This window comes from Macaca fascicularis, chromosome 9, assembly GCF_037993035.2.
Source record: "Macaca fascicularis isolate 582-1 chromosome 9, T2T-MFA8v1.1".
In the NCBI taxonomy this organism is placed as follows: Eukaryota; Metazoa; Chordata; class Mammalia; order Primates; family Cercopithecidae; genus Macaca; species Macaca fascicularis.
The window spans coordinates 99,520,845-99,542,823 of record NC_088383.1 but is presented as its reverse complement, the minus strand read 5'-3'; the positions used below and the strand labels follow the sequence as shown (position 1 = coordinate 99,542,823).

Here is a 21,979-nt window from a genome sequence, read left to right as displayed (position 1 = left end):
CAATACTTCATTGTTTTTTAAACCAGCATTTTCTAATAAGAGAACAGTTAAGGAAAATTTATAAAAATGGTAGTTCTTTTTTGGTGCTCCTACTATATGCTTGATGTTTAAAATGAGTTACTTTGTTTAACCCTGAAAATAAGTTTATCAGTAAGGTCCTATTACCTACATTTTTTTTTTATATGGGGAAACCGAGACATAGAGAGATTAAATCACTGGTTCAAGATCTCATGAGTGTTAGAAGCAGGATTTAAACTGACTTGAGACTCCATGCTCTGAGCCACCAAACTTTCTCCACACATACACTGTGAATTGTAATCAAAATATGCTAAATGTTTAAATCAAACTTATAGCGTTTCTAGTTAAGTGTGTTCTCGTAAAAGCATCTTTGCTCCTCTTTCTTCTCTTAAAACATATAAAAAGCAATAAAAGGAATGAAAAATAGGAAAAAGAAAAGCCTGTTTATATTCAAAGAAACAAGAAAATGGCCACAACTCCAGCCTGCAATCTATGTGGTATTCCTGCCCCAAAGTGTATTCTCGACCTTTAAGAGGTAGGAACAGGAGAGCAGAGGCATACAGATTTTCCTCAAACCTGCAGCCCCATCCTACAGTTCTAATGATTTGTAGAATGTCTATGGCTGTGTCAGGACTCAGTTTACTAAGTGAGGAATACCCCTGTGGAGTTACAGTTTAGTGATTTTCAATGGCAGGGATGGCATCTCTAAAAAAGGAGCCTTACTGACACTGTGTTTATGGTCTAAGATCCATCTCACCAGGAGCAGTATGGAGAGCAGGGAAACCATGTTCATCTACCCACAATATAGAAAAGACTTAATTGTCATCAGCACTAAAGCTTCAAGGGCAAAGCATTAGGTCCCTCCATCTGTGAACTTGCCCTCTGGCAGATCTCAGCAGCCGTGCCTTCCCTCTCTACATCTATGTTGCCCTTGCCATGGCTCCTCAGGTCCTGGTGCAGGCGGAGGCACGGGGGAAGGAGCAGAGTAGTCAAAGCTGTGATTTGAATCTTTGCTCTGCTTTTGGCTGTTCTGTGTAGGTACTGGAAATATGAGCAAGAGGATGAATGTGGGTAATCAGAGCTTAATTGATTGTCTGACTAGTGGCACAGATTGGATTTGAAATGCTGCCATACTCAAACTCTAAATCCCAATATTAGAATTTCTTATACACTTAACTCTGTCTCCTGCATAATTTGCAGCATGAGTCATCCCCCTTTTTTCTCAAGCATCCATTTCAGTTACACATCTTTTGGTCCTAAATAATTTTGCCCTTGTTTATTCCTGGTTTCTTATTTGCCAACTGTCTGCATTACCATTTCAGTATTTCACTTGGGAAGAGGAGATATTCCACAGTGATGCTGAACAACACTGAGCAGAAGTGTTGCCTCCATGAACTTTTGCTCCTGTGGGAGACTTGAAAAAGACAGACAAAGGTCTGTCTGTTTCTGGGAGTGTTGAGTCTACAACAGGAACTATATATATTTCAATCTCGTTTTCCTTGTTTTATCAGCAAAGAATGTTAAAGACAAGCATCTCTGTGAGGTGGATGAAGGTGTCCAGATGGCTCTTTCCTTTTATTCTCATTAAAACTGTAGGCTTAAAATGTGTATATATATACTCAAGAGCTTCTTGCCTACCGCGTAGGTAGTGGCAGACTTGGTAAGACTGTGCCCATAACAATAAACCTCAATTTACATTGTAAATGGCCTTAGATCCTCTTGCCCATATTATTCCTTAGCTAATAGTTGGCCCCATTTAAAGAGGAATTATTGTTTTCATTTTAAGGAAGTAACCTAGAGAATATATCACAAAAAGAATTACCCTAAAACATAGGGTAGAGCTCAGAAAAATAAGTTTGTATGTTTTCAAAGAAATGATGATGTTTTCTCTAAAAAGAACTCAAAGAGTTCTGAGAAGAAAATGTAATACATAAGCAGGAAGTTAATAGTGTGCCAGTAGAATCTAAGGAAGAACTGCAAGAAAATAAAATGATTATAAAGATGAAACATACTTTAGAGGCAACAAGAATAATGTAAACGCTGAAAACACAGCTAAAGATAGGAGTGCTGGATAGGCTTCAAAAATCACAAAAACAAAATGGAAAATACAGATATTTAAAAGATTATCAAAGGTGATCAAACTGGAAGACAGAGAAAACATCATCAATATAAATATAGTTGACTTCCTGAAGGAGAGAACAAAAAAAATGAAACAGGAAAAGTATTCAAACATATTTATTCATTAAAGGAATATTTATTGGAAGCCTATTATGTTAATTTAGACATGGAGCAAAAGTATTTAACAAAAATATAATAAAAGGCAACTTTCCTGAACTAAATAAAAACATGAAATTACAGATTAAAAATACCAATTTATTCTAGAAAGCAAAAAATACCTTAATATAATAACTAATAGTAAGACATATATAAGCTAAATTACTGAATTTTAGGAGTAAAGAAAATTTCAACAGTCAAACAATGAAATCCTGTACAAGGGAAAAATATGTTTGGTCTTGAGCTCGGGCTTCTTCTTCTTCTTCTTCTTCTTCTTCTTCTTCTTCTTCTTCTTCTTCTTCTTCTTCTTCTTTTTTTTTTTTTTTTTTTTGAGACAGTGTTTCGCTCTTGTTTCCCAGGCTGGAATGCAATGATGCTCTCTCTGTTCACTGCAACCTCCACCTCCTGGGTTCAAGTGATTCTCCTGCCTCAGCCTTCCAAGTAGCTGGAATTACAGGTGCCCACCACCACACCCAGGTAATTTTTTGTATTTTTAGTAGAGACAGGGTTTCGCCATGTTGGACAAGCTGGTCTTAAACTCCTGACCTCAGGTAACCCACCTGCCTTGGCCTCCCAAAGTGCTGGGATTACAGGTGTGAGCCACCGCACCTGGCCTGGGCTTCTTAACAGCACTACTCAGTGCCTAAAGATAATGGAACAATAGTTACCAGTAACTCAGTAACTTGGTAATACAAATGGTAAGTTATAAAATAGACATTCTAAACTTTGTGATCTCTGTAAGCCAATCTTGAAAAACTGACTTGATGGCAACATTCAAACGTAAAGAGATGAATGATGATGTCATGATGCGTGGAGTAGTGGTGGAATGCTTGATAACAGAGGCCAAACAAAAATGGGGAATTATGACTGTAGGACAGATCGTAATCCTGTAAGGCTTGGCAATGTGAAATAATCATATAACTAATAAAAAGTGTGAGTTGAGGGAGGGATGTTGGAAGAAAGTTTAAGTGTTAATTTCCATGTCTTTCAAAGGAATGCATTAATAAATATTAACTAAAATTAAATAAAATAGGTTAATTGAAAAGGAATCCTAAGCACAGTTTAAAAAACAACCCTATGTGTTTTGTTTTGGAAACTGTATTAGTCTATTTTTACATTGCTATAAAGATACTACCTGAGACTGGGTAATTTATAAGCAAAAGAGGTTCAATTGATTCCCAGTTCCACATGGCTCAGGAGGCCTCAGAAAACTTACAATCATGGCAGAAGGCAAAAGAAAGCAACCACCTTCTTCACAAGTTGGCAGGAGAAAGAGAGCGAACACAGGGGAAATTGCCACATTTAAAACCATCAGATCTCATGAGAACTCCCTCACTATCACAAGAACAGGATCGGGGAAACTGCCCCCATGATCAAATCACCTCCCACCAGGTCTCTCCCTCTGTATGTGGGGATTACAATTAGAGGTGACATTTGGGTGGGGACACAGAGTCAAGCCATGTCAGAAACTTTTCGTAAATAAAATCTCTTGTAAATCAATATTAATTTGAGATTTAGTAACTTTTCAGTTGCTCTTCAGTACCTTCTAGTAAGTTTTAAAAAAATCTACAGTGATGAATTGCATCTTGCTCAAGACATAGGCTTTCAAATGATCTCTGAATGTGAATATTAAAATATAGTCAAAATTTTCTCTGAAAATCTCATAAAAAAGTGCGTGGCAGTGAAAGTCACTTGCTGAGTGAGCTCAACACAGCCAATTTAATCTCCAGCTTTGGAGGAGATTGCTGTTTTTTCAGTTGATTACTAGATAAACTTAATGCCTACTGTGGTCTTTGAAGTCATATTATGCAAATAATATTTTAAAATACCAAAGCCCATATTCAGTGCAGTGAAATGCTTGCATTGTAAGAGGTACACTGTTATTGAAAGTGAATGGAGAAAAATAGATGAAAATCTCGTTCATGCTCATTGTGTGAGGTGAATGTAAGTTAAATTGTCTGCGTTATATAAATTTTTAATTTTCCTCTTTCTCTTTATCTGTTCTAGTGTATGACTGTACATATGTAAGTTAAATAAATGCTTAAATAATAGGACTCCATTGAAATCTTTTTATTAAAAATAGCAGGTAATATAAGTCCATTTTGCAAGTCTGTCTTCTATCATCTCTCTATCCATCATTGATTTTTTTCTGTTTTTCTATTGTTATATGCACATCTTTCTATTCATCCAACCATGCATTCTTTTATGTGTGTGTGTGGCATATATTTATGTAAGTATGTGTAGAGAGAGATATATATGCTTGTGTGTGCGTGTGTGTATGTGTGTGTACGTATATGTTACACATCTACTTATGTTAATATCTATATCTACGTGTAGAGAGATATTGATTTAGCCGTTTTATCTGAAATGATGTCCACTATGTGTTAACAATGCTTATTTCCAGTAGGTGGGATTTAACTGTCTCATTTTTTTCTCTTTTAAAAAATTTTTATTTTACTTTATATTCCTGGATACATATACAGAATGCGCAGGTTTGTTACATAGGTGTACATGTGCCATGGTGGTTTGCTGTACCTAACAACTTGTCATCTAGATTTTAAGCCCCACTTGCATTAGGTATTTGTCCTAATGCTCTCCCTCCCCCTTCCCCCCATCCTCCAACAGGCCTGGGTGTGTGTTGTTCCCCTCCCAGTGCCCATGTGTTCTCATTGTTCAACTTCTACTTATGGGTGAGAACATGTGGTGTTTGTTTTTCTGTTCCTGTGTTAGTTTGCTGAGGATGATGGCTTCCAGCTTCATCCATGTCCTTGCAGAGGACATGATCTCATTCTTTCTTATGGCTACATAGTATTCCATGGTGTATATGTGCCACATTTTCTTTATCCAGTCTATCATTGATGGCCATTTGGGTTGGTTCCGTGTCGTTGCTATTGTAAATAGTGCTGAAATAAACATATGTGTTTATGTGTCATTATAGTAGAATAATTTATATTCCTTTGGGTACATACCCAGTAATGGGATTGCTGGGTCAAATGGTATTTCTGGTTCTAGATTTCTGAGGAACCGCCACACTGACCTCCACAATAGTTGAACTAATCTACGTTCCCAACAACAGTGTAAAAGTATTCCTACTTCTCCACAGCCTCACCAGCATCTGTTGTTTCTTGACTTTTTAATAATTGCCATTCTGACTAGCGTGGGATGGTATCTCATTGTGGTTTTCATTTGTATTTCTCTAATGATCAGTGATGATGAGCTTTTTTATCCTATGTTTGTCAGCCACATAAATGTCTTCTTTTGAGAAGTGTCTGTCAATATCCTTTGCCCACTTTTTGATGAAGTTGTTTTTATCTTGTAAATTTAAGTTCCTTGTAGATTCTGGATATTAGACTTTTGTCAGATGGGTACATTACAAAAATTTTCTCCCATTCTGTGGGTTGTCTGTTCACTCTGATGCTAGTTTCTTTTGCTGTGCAGAAGCTCTTTAGTTTAATTAAATTCCATTTGTCAATTTTGGCTTTTGTTGCAATTGCTTTTGGTGTTTTTGTCATGAAGTCTTTGTCTCATTTTTTTCTTCTACTATTTAGTATTGCTGGAATTGTTTTATAAGAATGAACAGTTTTATGAAAATAATTCGTTCTTTTCTACCCTTTACACATAAAGAATCATACAAAATTAATCTACAATATGTTAAGCTATTATATATACAGGTGCACTTGCACAAATGCTGCATTTTGTGCTTACATGACCAGAGAGCTGGCAAAAGCTGGTCAGCCAGAGAAGTGGGTTTTGGTCTCTATTCCCTCTGCTCCATCTCATCTGTTACACTTTTCTGTTGACTTCTCTTGTTGAGCTGGCTGTCATTCCTAAAGACGCATTGTTCTTGTTGCTTCTTGGGCTGCAGTCCTGGAGGTGACTGACTCACACTAGGAAGGACTCACTGTCTGTTTGTCATTATCAGCTTCCTAACCCTTTGTTCTCTGTTTTCTCACTTTACTCTTCCTATGCATTTATGCTGCTTCTGCCTTTTTCCTCCTTTTTTTTCTTCCACTTTTCTCTACTCTTTCTGTAGTGCCTTGCACTCCATGCTCTGACCTCCATTTATTCCTTTTGGACTTTTTCTTCTATTTTGTCATCCATAGGATGGGGCCACACACTGCACTCTTAATTTTAAAATTCAATTTAAATTTAATTTTAATTCATTTTGCCTGGGAAGGGTTGACATCGTGACTCTGTCATCAGAGTTGATCTCCTGTCGACAAACATTCTCCATCCTGATTTCCAGGAATAACTAAAAGCATCTTTCGTAGACACTACAGGGCACAGGTATCAAGAAGGAAGACTGTGTGCTGACATATATCAGTGGTCTCCTGGGTTCTCAGGCCTTTGGACTTGAACTTAGCCATGCTACCAGGATCCCATGGTATACAGCTTACTGATGATCTCTCTTGGATTTCTCAGCCTACATAATCATGTGAGCCAATTCTTCTAATAAATCCCCTCTTATATATCTATATCTATCTTATTGGTTCTGTGTCTCAGAGAACCCTCATGAATACAGATTTTGGTACCAGGTATGGTCCTAGAGAAATAGAATTTTAAGGATGAGGTTTCTTAATTGGTTTTGGAGTTTCCTGGAATTGGCTGTCTATCTAATTAGACCTAAAAATGCTAAGGACTCTACTTCTAATAGTACAAAGTGCCTCCTAGTCAATGGTGTGAACTGTTACAGAGACATGCAGAATAAATGCATTTGATACTTTTAATTCACCATGCATAAAAGGCAAGGAACTTGGTGACTTGGCATGTGATATTTTGAACATTTGTGGAAAACCAAGGAATATAATGATATTGGTTGGTTACTTCTAATGTTGCTGGACGAAGCGATGAAAGAAAAGGATGAGCTTATGAATTTGATTTACCAGCTGCAGCTATGTATAAATAGCCTAAGAGCTTCTGAATGTGCCCTGAGTTAGAATCTTCTTTCCTGTAGGAAAGGGCTGAAATTGCTGAAAATCAACACAAGCCCTTGTCATGCAATTATCTGCATTACAACAAAAGTTGAACTCCCAGCCTCACAGGGTATCTGCTGTTGAAGAGAGGGCATTGGTTGGGAAAGAATGGGATCCTGTAAGTTGGGATGGGGATGTGTGAGAAGACTCTGATGAGGCTGGGGACATTGAGCTCCTAAATCCTCATGAGTCTTGTTTGCCAGTGGAAGTGGTCTCCCCACCTTCCAAGGCAGTGGTGTTCTCACTCCCAGTGGTATTGGCCTTTCCATCTCTTTCTGAAGGGATGATCTGTGCATTGCCTATGGAAAAGGTTAGTGGCCTCCCTTGAAGCAGTTGCCAGGCAAGACAATGCTGATTCTCCTCAGGACTCATGCCCACCATCTCTCTTTGCTTCTATCCCTGTAACTAGACTTGAGACCCAGCAGGCCCCTAAAAGTGATATAGAGAGTGTGACCCATGAGGAGGTGCCCTATAATCTGATAGAACTACTTGAGTTTTCTAATTTATATAAGCAGAAAAGGGGGGAAACATATGGAAATGGGTACTAAAGGTGTAGAAGAATGATGGAAGGAATAGTGGGATAGGCTGAATTTATTGATACGGCCCCACTAAGCAGAGATTCTGCATGTAACATTGCAGCTCAGGAAGTTAGTAAAGGCAGTAACAGTTTGTTTGGTTGGTTGGCTGAAACATAGATCAAAAGATGACCCACTGAGGGCAAGTTGGATAAGCCTCATCTCCGTTTGGTTTACACAAAGGAAGGGATTTCAGGCTTAAGGAGACTGTAATGCTAGAGTGGAGTTAGAGTAGTAAAACCTACTGACCCACACTAGGAAGGTCCAGATAGATCTTTCACAAATACTTTGAGAAACAGATTTGTAAGGGGAGTTCCAGCATCCCTGAAGAGCTCTGTGATTGCACTTTTCTGTAGGCCGGACCTTATGGTGAGAAGCACTGTCACTCAATGGGAAAACTTACATGCAATGGGGATAATCGGATCTGGGGTGGTAGGGGCCAAGTGGTGGTTCCCAACACCAAAAGTAAGGTGGATGTAGTTATTGTAATGAATAGAAGAGGCAAACCAACAATCAGAATAGTCTGACTGATGTAGACCTAAGGCATTGAGTAGTCAATTACGGTATTCCTAGATATAAAATAGATAGAAAACCTACTAAATCCTTACTTTACTGTATAAGCAGAACACTTTCAGGTCAAGCAAACAAAAAGTCTAACTCCAATAATAAAAGCAGAGAATCACGGCCCCTCAATTAGTTCCCAGACATGAGTCAGTTTAAAAAACCCCTTGAAAGCAAAGGAGACCAGGTACCCTCCAGGAAGGACCCTGGTACACCAAAAATTTGTACTGATAATGTTTCTTTTAGCTTTCCCCAAAAGACTTATGATATTTTGCCAGGGTAACTGTGCACTGGGGAAAAGAAAATAATCAGACCTTTGGAGACTATTGGACACTGACTCTGAACTGACAGATTCTAGGAGACCCAAAATGTCACTGTGGCTCTTCAGCAAAAGTAGGAGCTTCTGGAGGTTAGGTGATCAATGGAGTTGTAGTTCAGGTCTGCCTCACAGTGGGTTCAGTGGGTCCCCAAACCCAGTCTGTGGTCATTTCTCTAATTCTAGAATGTATAATTGGCACAGACATACTTAGCAGTGGGCAGAATCCCCATATTAGTTCCTAAACTAATGGAGTGAAAGCTAGTGTGGTGAGAAAGGCCAAATTGAAGCCACTAGAGCTACCTCTACCAAGGAAAATAGTCAATCAAAAACAATAGAAATTAGTGCCACCATCAAGGACTTGAAAGATGCAAGGGTAGTTATTCTTACCTCATCTTTATTCAGCTCTCCTATTTGGCCTGTAAAGAAGACAGATGGATCTTGGAGAATGACAGTGGATTACTGTAACCTTAACCAAATTGTGACCCCATTTCCAACTGCTGTACCAGATGGCATTTCATTGCTTGAGCAAATGAACACATATCCTGGTATGTAGTTATTAATCTCGCAAATGCCTCATTCCTGTCCGTAAGGCCCACCAGAAGTACTTTGCTTTTAGCTGGCAAGACCAGTAATATACCTTCACTGTTTTACCTCAGAAGTATATGAACCCTCTGGCACTATGTCACAATTAGGTTTTCAAGGATCTTGATTGCCTTCCCTTTCCACAAGATATCACACTGGTCTATTACATTGATGATGTTATGCTGATTGGATCTAGTGAGCATAAAGTACCAACCAGTCTGGATTTATTGGTCAGAAATTTGTGTGTCAGAAGATAGGAAATAAATCCAGCTAAAATTCAGAGACCTTCTACCTCTGTGAAGTTTCTAGAGGTCCAGTGGTATGGGGCATGTCAAGATATCCTTTCTAAGGGGAAGGATAAATTGTTGCATCTGGCTGCTCCTACAGCTAAGAAAGTGGCACAATGTCTAGTGGGCCTATGTGGATTTTGGAGCAACATATTCTTAACTTGCATGTGTTACTCCGGTCCATCTACTGAGTGACCCAGAAGGCTGCTAGTTTTGAGTGGGGCCCAGAAGAGGGGAAGGCTCTATAAGAGGTCCAGGCTGCTGTGCAAGTCGCTCTGCCACTTGGGCCACAAGACCCAGCAGATCCATGGTACTTGAGCTGTCAGTGGTAGGTAGGAATGCTGTTTGAAGCCTTTGGAAGGCCCTCATAGGTGAATTGCAGCAGAGGCCCTTAGGATTTTGGAACAAGGTCCTGCCATCACCCAGAGATAACTACGTTCCTTTTGAAAGACAGCTTTTGGCCTGGTGCTGGGCCTCAGTTGATACTAAATGTTTGACCCTATGCTGTCAAGTTACCATGTGACCTGAGCTGCCCATTATACATTGGGTGTTATCTGACCCACCATATTGTTAAGTTTGGCATGCACAGTAACACTTCATTATTAAATGGAAATGGTCTATATATGATCCTGCTTGAACAGGTCCTGAAGGTATAAGTAAGTTATATGAAGTGGCCCAAATGCCCATAGTTCACTCCTGCTACATTGCCTTCTCTCTCCTAGCCTGCATCTATAGCCTCATGGAGAGTACTCTATAATCAATTGACAGAGAAAGAGAAGACTGGGGCCTCGTTTACAGATGGTTCTGTATGGACAGCTTGCAGCAATACAGTCCCTTTCTGGGACATCCTTGAAGGACAGTGGTGAAGGGAAATCTCAGTGGGCAGAACATATGGCAGTGCAGCTGGTTGTGCACTTTACTTGAAAGGAGAAATGGCCAGATGTGTGATTATATACAGATTTATGAGCTGTAGCCAACTGTTTGGACAGATGATCATGGAATTGGAAGGAAAATGATTGGAAAATTGGTGATGAAGAAATTTGGGGAAGAGGTGTGTGGATACAGGTGAATAGAGTGATCTGTTCTGTGACTACTAGTTAGCCTCTTTCCCCAGCCATCTCTATTATCACCCGATGGGCTCATGAACAAAATGGCCATGGTGGCTGGGAAGGAGATTATGCATGGGCTCAGCAACATGAACTTCCACTCACCAAGGATGAGCTGGCTATAGCAGCCACTGAGTGTCCAATTTGTCAGCAGCAGAGACCAACACTGAGCTCCCTATATGGCACCATGCCCTTGGGACGATCAGCTAGCTACAAAATGGCAGGATGATTACATTGGTGGCAGGATGATTACATTGGACTACTTTAATCATAGAAGGGACAGTATTTTGTCCTTACTAAAATAGATACTCTCATATGGATTTACCTTCCCTGCATGCAATGCTTCTACCAAAACTACCATCTCTGGACTCACGGAATGCCTTATCCACTGTCATGGTATTCCACACAGCATTCATTCTGACCAAGGAACTCACTCCATAGCCAAAGAAGTGTAGCAATGGACTCATGCTCCTGGAATTCATTGGTCTTACCATGTTCCCCATCATCCTGAAGTAGCTAGCTTTATCTCGCAGTCAGACAGTCCTTTGAAGTTGCAGTTGCAGCACCAGGTAGGTGACAATACTTTGCAGGGCTTGGGCAAGGTTCAACAGAAGGGTGTATATGCTCTGAATTAATGTCCAAGATTTGATACTATTTTTCCCATAGCCAGGATTCATGGGTCCAGGAATTATGGGGTGGAAATGGGAGTATCACCACTCACCATTATCTCTAGTGACCCAGTAGCAAAATTTTTGCTTCCTGTTCCCATGACTTTGTGCTCTGCTGGCATGGAGGTCATAATTTCGGAGAGAAGAATCATTCCACCAGGAGACACAGCAATGATTCCAACTGAACTGGAAGTTAAGATTGATACTGGGCCACTTTGGGCTACTGGTGCCTCTGTGTCAACAAGCTAAGAAAGGAGTTATGACTCTGGCTGAGGTAATTGATCCTGACTACAAAGGGGAAATTGGACTACTACTACATAATGGAGGTAAGGAAGGGTGTGTCTGCAATACAGGAGATCCCTTCGGGTGTCTTTTAGTATGACTGTGACCTGTGATTACCATCATTGGAAATTACAGCAACCCAATTCAGGCAAGACTGTGTATGGCCCAGAATCTTGGCATGAAGGTTACAGTCACCCCACCAGCAAAAGAACCAACACCAGTTGAGTTATTTATGATATCTATCAGATATTATTTATGGTATCTATCAATAAATGTAAAATGTATAAACATTTAAAAGCAACCATCTGAATGTCAAGTTTTCTCTCCATAAAGGATTTGCTACCTTAAGAACTACCCATCTGCCTGAAACATGAGCCCACATCAATGGAGATAAAGACCGGCATAACCTACATCAGCCAGTCTGCATCCTTAAAACCTCTCTTGCTTGGGGCCCCTCATACCAGCTGGTCTGCTGGGAGAGTGAGCAGGCAAGTTTGGGGAGTCAATCACAACTTTGAGCAAGCAGCACAATAATCCATCTTCAGAGTCCTTATTTTGGGATGGCTCCACAATTCTTAAGGATATGCATATGGATGCCAAATTAACAAGGGACGAATTTCTAATGATTAATTTTCTTATCACCAGTAGTTAACTATGCAATAATCATGGTAAAGTAACTAGAAAGCACATTCCCTAAGGGTAAAGAATTTTATGTATTTTGTTTACTGCTGTATCCTCAGCACCTAGTAGACTACCTGGTGCATAGCAGTTGCTCAATATTTGTTGAATGAATTAATTATATAAGTAAATAAAATAGTTGGAGAACATACTGCTACAGGAAAGAATAATTAAAACATGCACTTAAGCTTAGAATTTCCTTTCTAGTCTCTTGCTTCCAGGACTCCTAGATCCCATCTTCTAAAATAGAAGAGAAGAGAAGAAAATAAGGCGCTTACTAATGCCAACCAGAAGAAGTCTGTGTTAGACAAGTAGGTTAAAGACAAAAAGGCAGGGAGCGCCATACTGTCTCTTGTAACTGGGAACACAGGGGTGAGTCTCGGGAATCAAATCAGCCTTAAAGACTGTTGATCTTGTGGCCACTACCATTTTCTTCAGCTTCCATCTTGACCTCTTTATTCTGTTGCCTCCACATAGCAGAGGGCAAGACTGATGAGAACTCCAGGATAGTGTAATTATAGCTCCCAATTGAGAGGAAAGAGTATTTCTCTTACTGTTAGCATATAAAATCCTAGGAGATAACTCCAGTAGGTCTAACTTGGCCAATTCTTCCAAATAGGCCCTAAGCTGCAAGAGAGCAGGAATATTTCCTCAACTAAGAAACTGCAGCAACATGGTGGGGCAAAAAATGGAGAATAACCTCCTAGAAAGGATCACTGTGGAGATAGCATACCTGAGACTCCTGGAGACGGCTGCAAACAAGAAAGGACAAGGGCTATTTATTGGTCCTGCAGTGGTTGCTAGCACATCCGCAAAGACCAGCTCTGCAGGGGACTCTGGTGATCTCTGTGCCTAAGACCTCCACAGCCCCATGGCAGCCTTGAACTCCTTAGTTCCCTGCTAGTATTTAGTGGAAGCATATGGACCCCAGTAGCTTGTGCCACGAAAGATACCAGCAGCTTTCACCACTGAGGTAGCCAACAGCCAATGCCACCTTGAGTCCTTGGGTGAGGGAGATATTTCTGCACTCCCCAACTCCCAAGAAAGAACTGCTCTTGTGCTACCCTGGGACAAACCAACCACTCTTGCCAACCTTGGACATACTCTAACCCCAAGTGGTGGTTGCTCTAGATCCTGGCTCCTATGAGCCTGCCCATCTCCATCCTTAGACACCAGAGCTAATCCACAGCAGGCGCTTCTGCACCTCTTGCTGTAACTCTGCTTCTGCCCAGGCTCTAGACACTAAATTCACTGCTGCTCAACAAGCTCCCATGCCTCATACACCGTTACCATAGAGGCAGTGGGAGGCCCTGCACCCTGAAAACAAGGGCCTCTGCTGTCTCAGACCCAGGAGGCCTGAACCTCCATGAAAGCCTGGTTCTAGACATGGGCCTCCTGGCCGCTCCATAGGCACCATGCATCAGACAGTGTCCCTATCATATAAGCACACCTGTGAGGTATACCTGGCACCAAGAGGGATTCCTTCTTCTAAGACTTCCTCTATTGGAGAAAAACAGATCAGGATGACCTCAGCAGTCTTCACCACCTAAGACCCCAACAGCTTTCCTCATTGCTGTGGACATAACAGCATTGGCCACTGGGACCCTGCAGTCTTCAGCATCACTGCCTTCAGCTGATGTAGCTGCACCTAGACTATGTAGACTATGCCCAAATCAGAATAGGAACCACATCACCCCATCCAGTGCACAAATAGTCTTAACATATTTAAGAAAATTGAAATCATCTAGTATCTTTTCCAACCACAATGATATGAAACTAGAAATCAACAGGAGGAAAACTAGAAAGTTCACAAATATAGTCATGCATAGTATAACAACACTTCCATCAGGGACTAACTGTATATACCACTGTGGTCTCATTAGATTGTAACCTAGCTCAAAAAGTCTTGTTTCCTAGTGGCATGGCAGAAGCCTAGTGACTCAGCACAACACATTACCTTTTCTTTGTTTAGAAACACAAATACTTACCATTGTGTTATAATTGCCTATAGTATTCAGTATAGTAACAGGTTTTACAGGCTTGTAGCCTGGGAGCAATAGGCTATACCATATAGCCTAGTTGTGTAGTAGGCTATATCTTCTAGGATTATGTAAGTACCCTCTATTTTGTTAGCACAAATGACAAAGTCACGTAACAATGCATTTCGCAGGATGTAACCGTGTCATTAAGTGATGCAGACTGTTTGTGGAAATCAAACATCATACTTCTGAACATCCAGTAGGTCAAAGAAGAAATCAAAAGAGAAAATAGAAAATAGGAGAAATGAAAACAAAACACAACTCACCAAAACTTATGTGATGCAGCAAAAGCAGTACTAAGAGGGAAACACATAATGATATTAAAAAAGAAGAAAGATCGCAAACAACTGAACTTGACATCTCAAAGAACTAGAAAAAGAACAAACTAAGCCCAAAGTTAGCAGAAGGAATGAAATAACAAAGATCAGAGCAGAAATAAATTAGAAACTAGAAAAACAGTAGAAAAGATCAATAACAGTTGGTTTTTTGAAAAGAAGCAAAATTGACAAAGCTTTAGCTAGACTAAGAAAAAAAGGAAGAAAAATAAAATCAGAAATGAAAGGGAGACATTACAACGGATACCAGAGAAATATAAAGGATCATGAGATGACTACAAACAATTATTCACCAACAAATTGGATAACATAGAGGAAATGAATAAATCCTTAGACACATAAAACCTACCAAGACTGAATCACAAAAAAGCAGAAAATCTAAACAGACTGATTTTGAGTAATGAGAATGAATCAGCAATAAGATGTCTCCCATCGATGAAAAGTCCAGGACCTGATGGCTTCACTGCTGAATTCTATCAAACATTTAACAAACAAATATCAATCATTCTCAAACTTTCTCAGAAAAAAAAAACTTAGAAGAATGAATATTTTCAAACTCATTTTAAGAGGCCAGCATTACTCTGATAGTAAGGTCAGATAAGGACAAAACAAGAAAATTACAGGCCCTTAATGCTGATGGACATAAATGCAAAAATCCTCAAGAAAATACCAGCAAACTGAATTCAACAACACTTTAAAAGTATCTTAGGGATGTTAGGATGGTTAAACATTCACAAATCTATAAATATAATATGTACCATATTAACAGAATAAAGAAGAAAAACCATATAATCATCTCACTAGATGCTTAAAAAGCATTTGACAAAACTCAACATCCTTTCGTGATAAAATTCTCAATAAATTAGTGATAGAAAAAATGTACCTCAACACAATAAAAGCCATATATTACAAAGCCACAGCTAACATCATACACAACAGGAAAGAGTTGCAAGTTTTTTTTTCTAAGATCAAGAACAAGACTTGAATGCCTACTCTCACTACTTCTAGTCAACATAGTTCTGGAAGTCCTAGACAGAATAATTGGGCAACAGGAAGAAGTAAAAAGTATTCAAGTCAGAATAGAAAATGTTAAATTGTCTCTTTTTGCAGACAACATGGTCATTTATATAGAAAACCCTAAGGACTTCACTAAAAAAACTTTACAACAAATGAATTCAGAAAACTTGCAGAATAAAAAATCAACATCCAAATATCAGTTTCATTTCTGTATACCAATTTTTGTACATCAATAATGACCTATCCAAATAAGAAATTAATAAAATAATCCTGTTTATGATATTATCAAAAATAACAAAATACTTAGGACTAAATTTAACTGAGGAAGTGAAAATTGTATACACTGAAAACTACACTGTAAGACACTGATGAAATAAATTGAAGAAGATTCAAATAAATGGAAAGATATTCCATGTTCACAGATTGGAGGAATTAATATTGTTAAAAGGTCCATACTACTCAGAGTAATTGACATAATCAATGAAATTCCTATAAAAATTACAATGATATTTTCACAGAAATATGAAAAATAACCCTAAAAATCATATGGAACCACAGTGACCTGGAATAGCTAATGGAATCCTAAGCAAAAAGAACAAAGCTGGAGGTAGCGTATCACCTGACTTTAAAACATACTATAAAGCTATAGTAATCAAAACATCATGGTACTGGCATTAAAGCAAAATCAACAACATATAGACGAATGGAAGAGAAATAAATCTACTTATATACAGTTAACTGAGTTTTGACAAAGGTACCAGAACACACAACTGGGAATGACCATCTCTTCCACAACTGGGTATCTTCCTGCAGAAGAATGAAATTAGACCCTTTTCTCACACCACATACAAAAATTGACTCAAGATGGATTAAAGACTTAACTGTAGGACCTGAAATTGTAAAACTTGTAGAAGAAAACATAGGGGAAAAGCTCCATGATGTTTTTCTGGGTAATTATTTTTTGGCTATGAATTCCAAAGCACAGGCAACAAAATTGAAAATAGGCAAGGAAATTACATCAAACTGAAAAACTTCTGCACAACCAAAAATCAATCAACAGACTGAGAAGGCAACCTACAGAATGGGAGAAGATATTTGCAAATTACACATCTGAAAGGGACTGATATTCAAAATATATAAGAAACTCAAACAACTCAATGGTAAGAAAACAAATAACCTGATTTAAAGATGGGCAAAGGATCTGAAGAGACATTTCTCAAAAGGAGACAAACAAATGGCCAACAGGTATATGAAAAATGTTCAACATCACTATTGATTAAAAGAATGCAAACTAAAATCATAAAAGATATTGATACAGGAGCTAAAAAGAAATTATTTAGACAAATAGTGGAGGTAAGAGAGTCCTCAGTAAGGTTTCTCATTTTTTTAATAAAAAGCATCCCCCAAATAATTTCTTTTCTAACAAAGGGCAGCTTGATTTTTCTTTTCTAATAAAGAGCAGCCTGAAAAATCAAGCTGCAGACATAGAAAAGCAAGGCAGAAGCTTGCACAGGTAAATGCTGGCAGCTATGCCAACAGGAAATGGCTCCCTGGTAGCCAGGCATGTTCAACATGGAGGCTCCATCTTCCTTTTTCTTTGTCAACCACGTGTACAGTAAAGGAACAGGCAACATGGTGCCGGCCAGGTAGAGAACCTATCTGCATAATAGAAGATTAAGGTGGGGCAGCCAGCTTCTCTGCATGCTATGTAAATGGTACACCTTTTGGGCCTGGTGTAAATCAGACACTGCCTCCTCAAGCTAGTCTATAAAACCCTGTGCATTGACCAGGTGCAGTGACTCATGCCTGTAATCCCAGCACTTTGGGAGGCAGAGGTGGGTGGATCATGAGGTCAGGAGATCAAGACCATCCTGGCTAACATGGTGAAACCCCATCTCTACTAAAAATACAAGAAAAAATTAGCTGGGCATGGTGGCTGGCACCTGTAGTCCCAGCTGCTGGGGAGGCTGAGGCAGGAGAATGGCATGAACCCGGGAGGTGGAGCTTGCAGGAAGCCAAGATCACGCCACTGCACTCCAGCCTGGGCAACACAGTGAGATTCTGTCAAAAACAAACAAACAAACAAACAAACAAACAAAAAAACAAAACAAAAAAAACCCTGTGCATTTCACCACATAACTGGAAGACCCACTTGAGAGCCCCCTCTCTCTGCAGGAGTGAGAGCTTTTCTCTTTCTTTCACATATTAAACTTCTGCTCTTGTCCTCACTCCTTATGTGTCTGTGTCCTTGATTTCCTTTGCTTGAGGCAACGAACCTTGGATATCACCCCAGATGACTGATGCCGCTTCAATATCACCTCACATTTGTTAGAGAGGCTATTCTCAACAGACAAAAGAAAGTGTTGGTGAGGATGTGGAGAAAGGCAGCCCTTGCATGCTGTTGGTGGCAATGTAAATTAGTACAGCCATTGTAGAAAGCCAAGATATGGAAACAACCTAAGTGTCCATCAACTGGTGAATTCCTAAAGAAAATGTATATATACACAATAGGACACTACTCTGCTTTAAACAAGAAGGAAATCTTATTTGTGACAACATGGATGAACCTGAAGGAAATTATGTTAAGTGAAATACATCAGTCACAGAAAGAAAAATACTACATAATCTCACTTATTTGTGGACTCTAAAATAGACAAATTAATAGAAACAGAGTATTATGGTGTGCCAGTGGCTCAGGGGTGGATATTGGGGAGATGTTAAAGCCTAAAACCTTCTGGTATAAGATGAATAAATTCTGGAGACCTATACAGCATGGTGACTGTAGTTAATAATAATGTATTTTGTACTCAAAATTTGTTAAGAGAGTAGATCTAGAGTGTTTTCACCGCACACACACACACACGCACACACACACACACAATGCTAACTATGTGAAGTAGTAGATATGTCAGTTAACTTAATTGTGGTAATCATTTCACAACATATATGTACACAAAAACATCAAATTGTATATGTTAAATATATAGAACTTTTGTTTGTCAATAATGCTTCCAAAAAGCTGGAAAAAATAAATAAAATTTAATGTAATTTTCATAGATTAAATGAATGACATGTCCTTCATGGACATCTTGACAACATTTTCCAAATGTCTTTAAAATACTGTTTGGCTAGCAAAATCAGTGATTTCCCCAGAAGTCTCTCCTAAGGAAATAATAAGAAGTATACAAAAATTTATGTAAAGTTATAATTACAATTATGTATACTAAAAAATCCAACTTGAAAACAGGAACTAAATAATTTGTGATATATTAACATATAGAATATATGACTGATAAAAACCACATTTTAGGAACCTAATACCACAGGAAATTGTTCACAGTGTATTGTTAATTGAAAAAAATAAAGGTTTAAAACGCATGGAGCATGATCCTTGTTTTGTGAAAACTAAAACTAAAACCCCAAAAAACTATAACAGAGAAATATTTAAAATATGTGTAATATTAATAATGTGGTTGTTTCTATGTAAAAGATTACAGGATTACCAGGGGATTTTATTTTATTTTCTTCCTGGTGCTTTTCTGTTAATTTGAAATTTTTATAGTGAATAATGTATTTCATTTGTCGCAACATGAAAGATAAAAAGACCTTAACGTTCCTATTTGCAAATTCTTATCCAGTCTTCTTTGTATATACCTTAAATAGCTAATCAGTCTTCTGAAGCACTCCTAGTTATATTTGGCAGTTTACGTAGAGACATTTCAAAGTGCATGTATCTTGTAGAACCATGTATTTTTTTATTTTTTTGGGTGGAGATTTTTGGTCCTTTAGTTTTTGTTTCTGCAATAATTGCATATTTCTCCCCCTTTAAATGATCTGCACTGAAATTCACTGAAAGAAAACATTTTCTAGGAGTCAATTGCAGGGAGTCCACAATAAACCTTTATGGATGTGAAACTTTAAATGTAACAGAATTGTTGATTTGCTTTCTTTTACAAAATCTACCATCAATGGGATGTTAGCAAGCACTGTGAATGGCTCAATAGGATCTATGTATAGATTTCTCTATTCATGAGATGGGAGGAATACAAAAGATGATTTAATAATGACTGATTAATTAAAGGAGTGTAAAGAGTAGCAGAATGGTGTTGTGCAGGTGGAAACCAGAAATATTTCTTGTTTTTATGCAAACAGGCTTAGGGAAAAAAGACAGAAAATAAATAGAAGCAGAGCAAACCTACTGTGTTACTCAGGAAAATGTGTTACTAAGTCAGTCTTCAACACACAGGAATGCTTCCAGAGGCCCAAGATATTTCGCTGTTTAATTCAACACTTAGCGTCACTCATTACTGATTCATTTTTTATGTTTAGCTCTTATATTTGGGCACAGAGTGGCTTATTGATGTTAATGAGCCCACTTCGGTACAACAAAAGTTGACAGAAAAATTTATTATTTACTTTGCAGAGGAATAAAGCAGTCAGAGAAAATTGTGGAGGACTAGTAACTCAAGAACAGATGTAGATTTAAACGAGTGACATGTGCAGCAAAACTCTTTATTGGGATTTTAATGATCTTAATTTTGCAATGATCTGTCATAATTTCAACAAGAAAGCTTAAAGTCAAAAGCAGATAAATTATTAAAAATAGGTTTCTAGTAACTACCATAAGAAAACAATAGCAATATGAAGAGATAATTATGTACAATATAGTTGAAAAGCTGGAAGACTGTGTGTCTAGTAATAGGGCATTACAATACATTATAATCATATAGTAGTCACTGTAATATAATATAAATACTAACATGATGGTTATGAATACTATTCAATAGCATGTTAATATTTATGCTCTAATATTACTTAAAATTCAGAATATTAGGTTGGGTGTGGTGGCTCATGCCTGTAATCCCATCACTTTGGGAGGCTGAGGTGGGTGGATCACCTGAGGTCAGGAGTTCGAGACCAGCCTGGCCACCATGGTGAAACCCTGTCTCTTCTAAAAATGCAAAAATTAGCCAGGTGTGGTGGCAGGTGCCTGTAATCCCAGCTACTCGGGAGACTGAGGCAGGAGAATTGCTTGAACCTGGGAGGTGGAGGTTGCATTGAGATGAGATTGAGCCACTGGACTCTAGCCTGGGCAACAGAGTGACACTCCATCTCAAAAAAAAAAAAAAATCAGAATATTAAATTACATATATCGAAATATATGTAATCACAGCACATACAGGAAAATTAATGGAAGGAAAGACTCCATTATATATTCCATTGCACTATTTTTTTCTTGCGCATGCTAATAGCATCAGTTAGTATAGTGGGTTTTCCCAAAATTTCCACATAGTGATTATATGAAAAATTCAAAAAATTTACTCATATTCATCCTCAAATTTAAAAGTTGCTCTAAGTTTCAAACACCTTCAAGTATCCTTCTCAGATGACCTCATATTAATTTTCCTGTTTTATAAAACATAAGCAAAGCATAAAATTAATTTTTTTACATTGGTTGGGACTTATTGTTTGTCAAAGAGCCTAATATTTCAAAAAGAAAATCAAAGATGTTTCTTATCCTTGAGATTAGATAAAGTAATACATTTGGAAATTATTTTAAAAATAGCAGCATTGTAAAAATGCAAGCAGAGTGTCATCAACATCTCTATTTTCTATGGTATAAAGTTGCACATACAATAGACATGTGCTCAATAGATGCTTATTAAATGAATGAATGAACTCATAAAGACTAATGGTACATTAGTCAAATGATGATTTTTCATGATCGTTTAAAGCCTGGGAGACCTTGGCTGGACGTAGTGGCTCACGCCTATAATCCCAACGTTTTGGGAGGCTGAGGCAGGCAGATTGCTTGAGCCTAGTAGTCTGAGACCATCCTGGAAAATATGGTGAAACCTCATATCTACAAAATATACAAAAGTCAACCAGGCATGGTGGTGTGTGCCTGTAGTCCCAGCTACTCCAGAGACTGAGGTGGGAGAATCACTCGAGCCCGAGAGGTCGAGGCTGCAATGAACCATGATTACACCACTGCACTGCAGCCTAGGGGACGGAGTGAGACACTGTCTCAGAAAAAAATCTGGGGAGACCTTAAGTGAAAATCACGTTACAAAATTGTCTGTAGAGAGGATTGCTTGAACCTAGAAGCTCAAGGCTGCAGTGAACTATAATCACTCCACTGCACTCTAGCCTGGGCAACAGAACAAGACCCTGTCAAAAACAACAACAGCAACAACAAAAAGGCTCATATGTACCTCGGTTCTTTAATTATTTTTATTTAGCAACACCTGGAAAAGCAATGTCC

At 38.5% G+C, this 21,979-nt stretch overlaps 1 pseudogene; it reads left to right on the top strand.

Annotated features, from left to right (window-relative positions):
- Positions 1 to 3,056: 3,056 nt before the first annotated feature.
- On the top strand, positions 3,057 to 14,747 carry LOC123575484 (uncharacterized; annotated as a pseudogene).
- The last annotated feature ends 7,232 nt before the right edge of the window (positions 14,748 to 21,979 follow it).